Below are 13781 nucleotides of genomic sequence, written 5' to 3'. Positions count from 1 at the left end.
CGATAGTGCAGGGAGTATTGCAAGGTGAAGTGCTATGGCCTGCACCATATGAGGGACTAAGACGGGACTGTGACAGCTCATGATGGCTTCAAAATATGCATCCTTCCCTTAGCAATGAAAATGGGAAGGAACTGCAAAATGTATGTAAAATTATTGGTATATGGGATTTGAAACTATGTTTGTTCTCTGCAGAACCTGATCTATAAATGGTCCTGTGTGTAAAATTTTGAGTCTGTCCCAGAGAAGGAGATCAGTGAGAGCTGATTTCTTAAACATCTTCTGAGGTTCTGAGTGCACATGATACAAAATTATTTACTGAAATATTTCTGCTATGGTTAATACTTAGTCTCTTTGAATGGTCAATACTGATGCTCTGACTTGAGAGGGGAGAGGAAGGAATATGGCAGAATGAGATAAATCCAATCTGCCTTCTCTGCAGAGTGGGCCAAATAGTATTTGACACATTGGTTGAGTGGTAAGCAAATAAACAAGACAAAATAAATGAAACTTCATAAAAACTGCTGATTTTCATTTTTTTCAGAGGAAACTAACAGTTGGAAAATGCAGTTTAATTTTGCCCAGAAACTTGTTAAATATTTATTCAACTTCCAGAAGAACTACTGGAGAAGTATTGTCATAAGAAAAACAAACAGACAAAAAACATAATATCTCCCCCCCCAAACAACAACAACAACAATAACAACAACAACAACAACAACAACAACAAAACACTAGTTTAAATTATTTACTGGTATTGCATATAAAAACTGATTTCTGTTTTTAAGTCAATGTATTTATTCTTTGCATATGAAAGGATATAAAACCTTTATGGTTTGCTCATTTTTTTCTATGGTATAATATTTTTTTAATAATGCTCACCTTCTGCCATTTTCATTAAATTTTAAAAATTCCTGGTTTTAAAACTTATATCTTCCACTGTAATGTAAAGCACACGTAATTGGGATTTTTGGTGCTGAATCAAGCTAGTATTCTTCCTATTAAAAAACCACCTGTTTACTAAGGACAGAATAGAGAGAGATGAAAATAAATAAGACCTTCCCACATTCCTAAACCCAGCATCATCTTGTCTTATTAATCAATACAGCTAGTATGTATTGAATACTGATAAGCTAGACAATAGTTTTTATTATCTTTGCATGTTCTCAAGCCCCTTCTGGGGACAACAGTCTTGATGCTGCATTCTGTGACCTTTTCAAAATCTCATATTGAAAATATGAGTGGATTAGCCAAATTTGTGAATCACAGGCCTGTTCACTAAGTCAACAAGAACTTGCTTGCTAATTTCAATGGATGCAGGAACAAAACCATTTGGATTCTGCCCCAGCAAAACTCTATTTGACCTCAAGTCAAGAAGAAATCTTTTCCCATCATCTTTATTGTCCTTTTATGTCTTTTAGCTGACAGACGGACAAAGAACTTTATTTTTTCTGAATAATTTCCCAAGAAGGGAAAGGTGAGTCCTATCACTTTTGTTTCTGAGCAGGCAATCATCATGTGCATAAGACCTCTCCTCAATCTTCTGCTGGAAGGAATTGAAAATTACTTATAGTGGGGGTGAACCCTGGCTGAGGTTGAACTTGGTTTGCTGGTATGAACAAACTTGTTATTTGCTTGGGGGAGAGAAAGAGTGCCCTGGAGAACCATTCCCAGAGTACCCTGCACCCTGAAAGGTGCAAGACCTCTGAAAATAATTCTAGGCACCACATTTTACCTCCCCATCCTTGACAGGACAGAAAAAGCAGCAGCCCTGTAAAGAAAAGTGTCCTAAAACACTGAATGACAACATTTGGAAGGACAAGGGAATTGATTCTGTTGCCTGCAATCTTTTCCTTAACTTTGTTATTTAAGGAATTTATTTATCTTTATTCAATGTGGTTTTCTCTTACCACTCTAGTAACTAGACTTTCAGGATTTTCTTCAACATTAGAGACCTATTGAATGTGAACCAAACGCGTGTGTGTGTGCTCAGACACACACAGGGACAGCAGCAAACATGATGCTTTGCAAGGCTGTTTACTAGTGGAACTATACACAGAGCAGCCACATTGCTATTAAATATCTCATTAGTATCATACAACTAAAAACTATTGCCTGTCTTAGGCTGAATGTATATATTTTTGAATGAGATGAAGCCTTTCATAAAAATGCCGCCTTTATCATTTTGTCTGCTTGTGTCAAACTATCTCAGGGCACAAAGCCCAGTGGAAAGCCAACTTAAAAAAAAAAAAAAAAAGTCTTTGTAAGCTCTTTCATGACAGCGAACCATTAAATCTCATGAGTAATGTAGGGAAGAGCTGGATCATGCCTAGATTGCTCTTTACCCAGGATGCACCATTGCCTGCAAGATTCTGAATAAAAAGACACACCTGCTAGCGAGCTGATAACACTCTGGGGTCATTTCATTGAAGAAACTGTCAGCCAGGAGGTATTTAAATAAAGCCACAGATGAATTCATGACCTGCACTGCTGAGACTAAAAAAAGGTGTTGAAGCAGAAAGAGAATGCAGATAAATGCACATTCCTTTGTATTGCAACAAAACTTCGACATGTAAATCAACTGAATGGGAGAGAATGGGAAAGGAATGTGCTTCTCCGTACAGTAGCGGGAAGGGAGATGGTTCAGCTGCACATCTGGCTACCGGCCAAAGCAGTCGTGTGCCATGCTTGTTTGCCTACTAGTGCTGCTTAGATTGGCAAATGCCCATGCAGTTTGAAGAGGGCAGGCGCATGACTGGATGGCTGCCAGGAAGTGTGCGGGACTGATGCCACTGCTGGACGCCATAGCCTGGTAGGAATGAGGAATACAAAGGCATTCAATAATCTGAATGTCCCTTTGCTTCAAGAGAGTGGTGCCAGGCAGCATTTAATGAGAGATTGCTTTGTTACAAAGTCCTCGACATCAAGTGGGCTGGTGAGCTCATTAACCTGACTGCAGCAAATAAAAAAGGCACACTCAGAAGACTCCCATGATAGCATACTCAATAGTGTAAGAGTCCTTTTGCTTCCTTTATGGTGATCCATTAGCAAGCAGCAGTGTAAACAACATAAAGCAAGCCAGTTTTCTGATTGTTCAACTAAAGTCTGTTTTCTCTTGGGGATTATGCCACCAGTTGATGCTGTAACACCCCCACCCCCCCCCCACCCCCCCTATATCCCCCCATTATTATCTATTACATAATGAGGGATTTTCCCATATTTCTTAGGAGCGCAACTGCAGCTAAGGAAACTACTGACAATTCACATCTCTGGAAGAAGAAAGGCAGTGATATAGGGCACATCAGAAAACAAATAAACCACAAAGTGATGCCAAGGGGAATGAATAATATGATGATGTTTATGTTTATACAAGTTGAGTTAGAAGTTATGAAAATGATACGTATCTGTCTTCGCTGCCTTTGTTCTTGTTTACATAGGGCTTTATATCTGTAGGAGAAGCAGCCCACCTTGCTTACGTAACTTGAATCTCTGTGTCTTTCAACAAATGCTGTTTGCCCTCAGGAAAATTAATTATAAAGTAGTACTTCCAGAACAGGTGCCTACTGTATCTCTATTCAAAGCATAGCCCTTTGCTGATTTCCTAATCAAAAGAAGAGGGAAGAAGCAAGTCCCCAAAGAACTTCCACTTTTAAAACAAAAGGGAAAATTCCTTGTTGTAGTTATTCCATTTAATCCACTTGAGCTACACTAGTGGAAACATTTTTTCAAAACCTAGAAAAGGTCAAATTAAAATACCTGTGCTTAATTCCCAGGAATTGCAAAGGACTATTGCTTCGCCATAAGCACCCACCAAACAGAAATAGAAAAATAGATAAACAAGGTCAATGAGTTTTTCCTTTTTTGGCAGGTTAGGTGATCAGCACAGACCCAGTGCACACTAATAGTAATGATTTTTGGTTATTCAATTGCTCAGTCAAGGTCCTATTACTCAAGTATCTATCTGGCAGAAAAAAAATTAAAAATCCTATTAGGCACTAATTAGTACCATTTTCATAAGAATTACATACTAGTTGCAGAATTCAAATGCATTCTTTTCTCAGTAATAACATTGGTTTTAATTCTTTAACAAATGGCAGAATTCTTTAATGATCTTCAGGGCTCTGCCACCAGTCAGGTCCCATTATAGGATCAGTATAAAGTCCCAAGCAGTAGTTACAGCACCGCTGTTAGTATGTGAAATTGTGAAAAAATACCGAAGGAAATAATTAGGCTACCTCTTCCTACCTTTATCTACTTCAGGACAAAAATGTTAGTCTGAATTATGTTTTGTCTGCAATGCTTAGACAGTGTTTCACATTTTGTAACTAAAAGCCTTTTTGGTCTCTGTTTTCATATGTTGTTTCCCACTCTTTCAGTCAACAAAATGCAATTTAACTGCTGCAAAAAATCTACAGGGAGTTGTTGCAGTAGATCAGATGCAACTTCTTCCCAATCCTTTAGAGACTCTAAAAGGGTATCAGAGGAAATAATCTTATCTGCTTTTCAGAGTTTTTATGTTCTTAATGTTCAAATGGAGATGGAGATGACATGCTGGACTGAGTCCAGTGAAGACCCCCAAGACTATCTGGGGGCTGAAGCACATAACGTATGAAGAGAAGTAAAGAGAATTGGGTTTGTTCAGTGTTAAGGTGAAAAAGCTTTGGAGAGACCTCACTGCTATCTACAGCTGCCTCAGGGGAGTGTAGAGAAGATGTAGCTAGACTCTATTTCAAGGTGCACAGTGATAACACAAGAGGGAACTGATGCAGGTTGGAATAAGTCCTATTAGATAGAGGGTGTTTTTTTTTAGCATGAGGGTGTTTATGTATTTCAGCAGGTGGACCAGGCAGGTAGAATTGTTATCATTGGAGGCATTAAAATCTTATCTTGAAAAGTCCATGAGCAACTTGACCTAATTGATCCTGCCTTGAGTAGAGAGGCCAGCCAGGCGTCCAGCAGAGCTCCCTTTTGGCTTAAGTTATTCCTTGATTTTGGGGTCAGTCTGAGGTGAGATTGTTCAGGCACAGACTGACATCCCAGAAAAGGATTGGTCCTCTTGCAAGACTGACCAGGAACAAAGAAAGGTGGCACCCCAGGGTTGCTCTGATATACAAGTTCTCAAAAACATAATTCTGGGAGTGTTTGTGGTATTTCACACTTCTATCTCTGGCAGCAAGTCCTTCACACTCCTAAAAAAGGTCACTAAATGCAGGCAGCAATAGCACCTTGTCACTACAGTATGAAACACTTGCATGTGAATTTTTTATTTGAATCATGCAATGCCTGATCCAAAGGCAGTCCTTGAACTGCAAACTCCTGGTGAGAGGACATTGCCAGTGATTTATCCTGACAGTGTGTTGAGATGAAAATCACTAGATCTGCGAGCACTCATAATCAAGCCCTAGGCACAATGCTGGAAAAGAACAAAAGGGGTGGAAATATCAGACACTCAGGGCCACCACAGTAACTTTGAACTTAACACTGCTCTGGTACACAGATGTGGCAGGATGTAACTCTTTTTCCTTTTTATGAGGCAGCTTGGGTTGATGTTGGGAACAGTGAGGAAAAGTATCGTCATGCTGGACCATCTGCTGCCAGGGTAGGATAATGCAACAGAGATCAACCCATACTATCCCAAGAGCAGAGGCTTGCTCTGGGAACTGCTGCGTGGCACCTGATCTACAACAAGGACTGAAAGCAGGGGAGAAACAAGGAAGATAAGCTTTAGGAAAACCAAAACTGAATCATTATATTAAATATCACCAGTAACCTTTAACCCAGCAATGGAAAATAAACTGAGTAACAGGCCTTATCACTTTTGGTAAGCACGATAAGGGCAGGTATTAAGCACAGATAGATTGGACCCAGGGTAACATATTTTTCTCTTCATTCTCTTGCTGCTGCTACACGAATCTCTCTCCTTTAAGCTTGAACAAGGTTATGTTGTCAAAGCACCTTGTGCAGTTCCTCTGAAAAGTAACATGGATGTTTGACTATGCCAAGATAGAAACTGCAATTGTAATGGTAAAAATCTGATTCATAAACACATTTGGGAAAAAGCTTCAAACGGACCTGAGAGTAGAGAGGAAAATACTCATTGTTGCAGCATATGCAGCTCTTAGTTCCTTTGGCTGACTTTCCTTCTGTCTTCAAGGCTTATTCAACCATTTTGACCTTGCTGAGATGGGAGTGAAGAGGACTGTCTGTTTGGTTTAAGCTGGACAAAGCCTTTTAAGGGAAGTGAGCAAAGGAAAAACAGGAAGGTTCAAGAATCATTTTAGCAATGCAGGGGCTGTTTCTTGGATGTTTCATGGACAAGTGCTAGCAAATTAGCAAGGAACTCTATAACCTTCCTCACAAAACTTTTAATACTTTTTCTTTGCTTCATTGGCCTTGCCCACTAACATGATCACACAGAAAGCAGTAAGAGCCATCTAGCAGTATCCCACAGCATCATTTGTGTTGGACCAATAGGTCCAGCCTTCGAAGCCTTTCATTCTCCCAGAAATACTTGTAAAGGTGTTTATATGACTCGGTAGAGCTTTATGATGAAATATTCCAAGGATAGCAGCTCAACTCACAGATTTCCTATCATCCAAAGACTTGTCAGGCTTTGTAGCCAATATCTACAAAGCAAAAATAATTATTTTCATGAGAAGTGGAACTTTGCTCCATGTAAAGTCCTGCTGTCAAGCCAGACTGACTGCTGGGTAGAGACAGAGCAAGTTCACAGGAGATCTTCAACTGTCTTAGCTTACTGGACCGTACAATGTCAGCACCGAGCACTGCAGAGGACCTGTCTAAAGCCAGAGGACAAGGTTTAAAAAAAGTCAGGGTATAATATCTTCCTGTGCAGCCTAGACAGTGTAGTACGTGTGTTCCCTGCAGCTGCATCCTCAAGACTTAAGGCATCTTGTGAATTCTGTTTGTGTGCTAGTTCCGCTCTGGGAATTTAATAGCACTTGCTGGCTGTTGGGTTATAAAATAACATAGGAACCGCAGCAATCCTCCACTCTACAGTTTTGAGAATCCTACTTGTAGCAGCAATACATGATGAACAGTGCAAGGAGTTGAGAAAGCTCGTTCTTAACAGCAGCCTGAGCTGAGAATATTATGGTGATACCAGGTAGCCTCTGCCCATGCTAACAGAGCAATTTTTCGTAGAATTTTCAGAAGTGTGGGAGAGCTCTACTATAAACACAATATTCATTTTGTATGTGATCAGACCGTTATTCTGATGGATATTTGCTTGGGCCCTGATGCACTGAATCACTGAAAAGAGAGAGAATCAACCAGCTGTTTCTGAAAAACCTTGTCCTTCCCCCATTTATTTCTTTATTTCTTTCTTTATTTATTTTTGTAAGCAGATGTGCTGAAAAAAAACACCAGCTTTGATTTTCTTAGCCTTAAAGAGCTGCAGAATCTAGTGTGATAGTTTATCATGATAAGACGGACCATGATTTTTCCTTTCTCTGGGCCTTCTGGCCCTCCTGCTGTTTTAACTGTTTATTCCCTTTGACTCCAAATACACAGACCTACTTAATGCTGTCACAGCAAGCCCTAAAACTTCCAGATGTAAACTGATGACCCTCGCTACCCAAATATCAGCCAACTGTCACTCTTTAACCATTTGGATTTCCCATCTGTAATTTTCTAGAGCCTCCTTGAACACTTGGGCCAATGCATATATACTGTGGAGAAAAAGAGTACATCATGCCTGCAAGAGCTTTTCACAGTTACTCAAGATCTTCAGTGGCAGGGACTCTTAAACTATAATAAAGCTGTAGGACAAAGTGAGAGACAGAATAGTGATGGTACTTGTTCTTTTTTATTTTTTTTAGTAGTTAGTGACTTTTTATAATTCTGTGATTATTTAAAAGATCACATGACCTGAGAATACATTGTAATATGCATATGGCCTGTCTTGATAGCTAATTTCCAGAATGTTAATTCAAAAAACTTGATTTTTTTTTTTTTTTGATCTTACAGAAGTCTACCTATGATAACTAAGTTTTTGGTAGTGTTGGACCTACCTCTACTGACAGAAGAGGAATGTTTTTTTCCTCTTACATTTTGTGACTAGTAAGTTGAATACTAGACTTCCTTATTTGTACAGGATAAAACTCTTCCTGCATCAGTGGTTGGTGGAGGAGGCTGGACAGATGAACAGTGCTTGCTCCATCCTAAGCAGGCAATATAGGACAACCTTTTCTAACATTGACCAAATAGGTCATGTTTATTTTATTTTCTAACAATTATACCATATATTTAAAAAGAAGGCAGAGAGGATAGGTCTTGTAGCTTACATTTCCAGGAGAAGCCTTATTTTGACCTTCATAATGACATTTATGGGAGGAAAAATTAAAACTTCTCGTGACATAGGATAATTTTCTCCCAGGCCTAGACTTTAGTCAGGAGTCATGAAGGTCACTGATTTCTGGCAGGATGAAGCGCCCACCACGTGGTTATCCCCACATGTGTGCTTGTTGAACATAAATTAAAAAAACAGCGTCCACTGATAATGACCTCAATTTTTGTCTCTTTCTCTAGCCTCATCTGGCAATGAGAAGTGGACCTGGTGTGACTGCAGCTTCTCTCATGGCCTCTGAGGGCAGAGGGGACACAGACTACATGGGCACGAGAAGGTACAGTGTGAAGCTGGGGCCCAGCTACCTTTCAAAACCAGGGTGGTTTTCCATATCCAAAGAAGCCAAGGTTAGTCTGTTTGTCTAATAATAATATATATATATATTTGGCTGTGACAAGAATCACACAATATTCTACAGTATTTTCAGCTTCACCTGATGGCACTAATGAACAGATCACAGAATCACAGAATTGAAGGGGTTGGAAGGGACCTCAAAAGATCATCGGGTCCAACCCCCCTGCCAAAGCAGGTTCCCTAGAGCAGGCTGCCCAGGTAGGCGTCCAGATGGGCCTTGAGTATCTCCAGAGAGGGAGACTCCACAACCTCCCTGGGCAGCCTGTTCCAGTGCTCCGTCACGCTCACCGTGAAGAAGTTCTTTTGCATGTTGGTGCGGAACTTCCTGTGCTCTATCTTGTGGCCATTGCCCCTTGTCCTATCCCCACAAACCACTGAAAAGAGGTTGGCCAAATCCCTCTGTCTCCCACACCTCAGGTATTTATACACATTGATGAGATCCCCTCTCAGTCTTTTCTCCAGGCTGAACAGACCCAGGTCTCTCAGCCTTTCTTCATAGGGAAGATGCTCCAGGCCCTGTATCATCTTTGTGGCCCTCTGCTGGACTCTTTCTAGGAGATCCCTGTCTTTTTTGTACCGGGGAGCCCAGAACTGGACACAGTACTCCAGGTGAGGCCTGACCAGGGCAGAGTAGAGGGGGAGGATCACCTCCCTTGACCTGCTGGCCACGCTCCTTTTAATGAACGCATGGAGATGGAGATACTGGTTCATCTCACATATTGGTCTGTATGTCTTGTCTGGAGTTGTTCTCCCATGTCATGAAAATGTTTTACTGAGAACTGCTGGAAACATTACCTTTCATTCTCGGATAGGTTATTCCTGGTCTATTGGAATTCTTGTCATCTGCAGGGACAAGACTAACTGCCAATATGCTCTTTGAAGTAGTAAAACTCCACAGCCTTATAATGTTGTCCAAGAAAACTTAGATAGCGACAATATTGAGACATTTATTTTCTCAAATCTGGGAATAGTTGCCAAGACAGCAGAGAGGTGATTTTCTGCCTGGGAAATGTTGGTTGTCCCCCTTCCCTCCCCTTCTCTAATGTCCTCAGATGACAGCAAACCAGGTATTGATAAAATAATCAGGGTCAATGTCAATAATAACAGGGCATTGTATTAAAGAGTTCATATCAAATTCTGTCCCCATGCCTGTCTAAATAGTAGGGATAAGCCTGTTGTCCCCTCCTCCCAAATCAAGGATTTTTTTGTGATAAAGTTAATTTGAATCCGAATTTTGTTGTTGTCTCTTCGGTAAACCTTCCCTTGCCTGCAGTGATGTGTTGTTTGAATTAAGAATTGAAGGCAGACAGCAAGATTTGGTCCTCTAATGTTAGCAGAATTGTTAAAAACCATAGTTTTCCCCAAAGCTGGCACAAAATATGTATGAGATAGTATTAAAATAGACAGAAATGTAGGAGTGGTAACTCTGAAATTAGCAAAAGAAGAAAATAGCTGCAAATAGAAATGTATGATAATTTTTTTTGAGCACTCAGCTAGACTAGGGGAGGAGATGGAAGAAGCTGCATGAAGCTGTGAGTCAGGACAAGCAGCTGCATCCTGCACCCGGCCTCCCGCCACCTCTTCCCTGCCATCCTGCTCTGCAGTGCGGTCGCCTGCGCCTGCTGCAAGCGTGGCTCCTACTTCAGCGAAGTGGGAAAATGGATTTTACTGTCCCCAAACTACTCCGCTTGCCGATTGCCACCCGATTTTGAGGAGCCTGGTTGCCTGGGAAACGTAACTGGGTGTTGCTGTGGAAACTCGGCTTCGCTGACCACCGGGTTTCCCTGCCGCTGGGCGTGGAGATGGGGACTCTCCGCATCAGTCCATGCTAGCAAGTGACAGGAGATGGCTTTGCCACTGGTGCTATCAATAAAGTTGCAAAGCAATGTTAATAGCTTTGCTTTCACTTATTGAAACCTCCTTTGCCGTTGACTCATGGTGGGGGAAAAAATGAGGCTAATCCATTTAGGTAATAGATTAGAGGAGGGAGTCCGAGTAGGAGGAACATTTGTTTATTAGGTTCAGAAAAGTTGCTAAGACTTTTAGTGCACAAATTATCTGGGAAAAAAGTGAATGTGAAAACCTCACAAAATGTAGAATTTCACATGTAAGCTTTTTGAAGCTAATATCACCATTCCTTTGCTATTAATGTTCCTGTGTACTCAGTTGGCTTAAATTGTTCATCTCATAATGAACATATGCTGTCAGTAAAAGCAATAGCTGCTCGGCATGCATTAACTCCTTGTTTCCAAGACTCATGCCAAGTTGAAATGGCATCGGCCATGTGTAATCTTGGTTCCAGATTTTGGGGCAAAAGGGGTTAACAGGTATCTGAAGCAGAGTGCTGTAAATTCCTAGATGGTCTCTGCTGGCTTTGGAAACAGAGGGAGAACTGTGCAGTGGCTAATTTTTCTTTCTCTTTTAAGTAACAAACCAAAAAAAACCACACCAAAAACACACCACTATTACAGCTCACGTTGACATCAATGAAATCATAATAATAATACTTTGCGCTTATGTGACACCTTTTATCCCAAGTTCTCAAAGGATTTTTCAAACCTTAATGGTATACCACTGTATTTTCTGTTGGCAAGGCAAGGCAGTCACATGATGGTGTGGGAGCGGAGGAGACACGAGGCAATTTATAGGGTGGTAGGACACTAATGCAGATTTTAGGAAGCTATGCAACCAACTGACAATAGCTCTATGGCTAAATCACATTTAAGATAAAGTATCTGTCTAATCTATCATTGCTATGGTTTGCTGCAGTAGAAAAGGATGAAATCTCAGTAGTCCATTGATACTACTGCAGATACTGCAATGAAGGAAACCACATTTAGGCTCATTTAGAGGTATCTGTTGATCTATTTATTTAAGTAGATGCTTTTTTTTGTTGTTGTTGTTATTTTATTTATTTTATTTTATTTTATTTTATTTTATTTTATTTTATTTTATTTTATTTTATTTTATTTTATTTTATTTTATTTTATTTTATTTATTTTATTTTATTTTATTTTATTTTATTTTAATTTATTTTTATTCCACAATTCTTAAAAATACATGTAATATAAAAATCTATAGTAGTTCTGATGTATGTGCCTTAGTTCACCAAAGGCAATGCTAGCATAAAAGCCTAGAATAACTTAAATAATTGTCCTATATTTTTATATATTAGGGCTTCCAAAATATTCTGTGCTTGAGCTTACTTGAGAGAAATTTTGGCAAATCAGGGAAAATTAGTCTCTCCTGCCCCCTCCCTTATTTTTAATTTAAAAAGTACTTTTTTATTTTTTTTTTTCTCACTGTAATAAATTGACACAGATTTGATGTTCAAGTGGAGAAAGGAAGACAAGTTTGATCTCTATACTGGAAACGTGACATAGAAGTAACTCCTGCTTTCAGATGCACCCATATCCAATTCATAAACAGCCAGTGCTCTGGAGACATCTCCTAAGGGACTTTACGGAGGTAGGGAAAACTTTGTTACCCATAGCTCACAGGAAACTCTGCCTTACCTGTAACTAATATAACTCAGAGAAACTCTGATGAAATCTATGGAGCTTCATCAATTTACACAGGCTGAAAATCGTGCTAAACTATTCCCAGACAAACAAAGGCATACAAATCCCCATTTGCCTACACAAAGGCAGATGCTCTACCTCCTTACCTGCTCCATTTGCTTTAATGAGGTGTTCAAAGCTAAGCGCAAATGGTACCATTTAGACGTCAACATTAAGCATGGCGATGTTTTAAGAGTAGCACTTAAGGAAATTAAATGTGTAATCTGAGCTAAAGTGAACAGTGTATGACTGTTGTTAAATAAAGTTAAAATGGACAAAGTAAAATTCTCTCAAGTGCCTCTAACTAAGGCATGTTGTATGTCCTGTGAGTTATGTCATAATCTTAGGCTGGAAATTTCTCCATTCAGATTTTTAACAAAGAAATCAAATGTGAAAAGGTGTTCATTTTTTGAACATTAACATCTGACATGCAAAATGCTAAAGGTGTGGAAATACTGTAGGTTATGGAAAGGCAACTTTTGGGGAGGGTCAGTGGCTGTACTGCATATGGAAGGAAATAGGAAGGGGTTCAGTTTTGTTCCCTTTTCGTTTCCTCTGTCCCCACATTGCAAATACTTACATTGCATACTTGCATTGCAAATGTAAGTAGCAGAAACATGATTTGGTACACTTACACCAGTGATGTACACAGCATCATTGCCTGCAATGGAATTATTCTAGATATACTTCTCTGTGAAAAGAGACTAGCAAATTTAGCTTAGTGTGCTGATATGAAATGCAAAATGATAATGTCATCATTTGTGTTTCTTCCTGCACTGAAAAACTGCTTGAGGCCTTGTGGGGATGGAAATGTTAGTAGTTACAACATAGCATTGCATATATATATATTATTTTCAATATATTGGTTTTAAATCTGTTTTTAGGAACTGATAAGGCATACCTCTGATTAGTGGCAAGTCATGTTTATAAGGTCCAAGTTCTGATTTTTTGTATGTATGTATTTTAACCTCAGGCCAAAAATAGAGTCTTTGCTAGACTCAGCAAAACCGCGTATTCATGGGGAAAGCATTATCACAGATAAAAAAAGTATCTGTTTTAAAATCTTTTTCAGACCTTTCTACTACCCTTGGGTTAAAAAAAAAAAAAAAAAAAGCAATGAATAAATTAGTAGCAACATCTTTGTTCCAACAACCTAATTTTAATAGTATCGTAATAAAAGGACAAAGGTCATAGATTAAAGTATTGTAATGGAAATGCAAAATCTATATCTGCTCATAGGTATAGAACTGCATTTTTAAAGATATTACTACTTGTAACAATTATAATTTGAGCCTAGTGTCATTAATAAGAAAATAGTTATTTTTTGTTCTCATCCAAGAACCAATATTTACAAGTGTGTGTATATATATATATATGTACAAATAAACAGTTAACAACTGCACTGAGAATATCTGCTTGGAATATTGGGTCAGCTGTAGTTGTTTCTCTAATGTTTTTATCAAGACACCTGTTACAAATTTTTTTTTTCACTCTTTCTTGTA

At 39.3% G+C, this 13781-nt stretch overlaps 1 long non-coding RNA gene across 1 annotated transcript in view; it reads left to right on the top strand.

Moving 5' to 3' along the window:
• LOC308190753 overlaps window positions 1-13355 on the top strand; it is a 46535-nt gene extending 33180 nt beyond the window's left edge. The window contains exons 2-3 of the long non-coding RNA XR_013947475.1: window positions 8548-8712; window positions 12041-13355. This is a non-coding gene — a long non-coding RNA (uncharacterized lncRNA). The remainder of the gene's footprint in view (window positions 1-8547; window positions 8713-12040) is intronic.
• The last annotated feature ends 426 nt before the right edge of the window (window positions 13356-13781 follow it).

This window comes from Anser brachyrhynchus (assembly GCF_964034855.1).
Source record: "Anser brachyrhynchus genome assembly, chromosome: 2".
Lineage (NCBI taxonomy): Eukaryota > Metazoa > Chordata > Aves > Anseriformes > Anatidae > Anser > Anser brachyrhynchus.
This window is presented reverse-complemented; position numbering and strand designations above follow the sequence as displayed.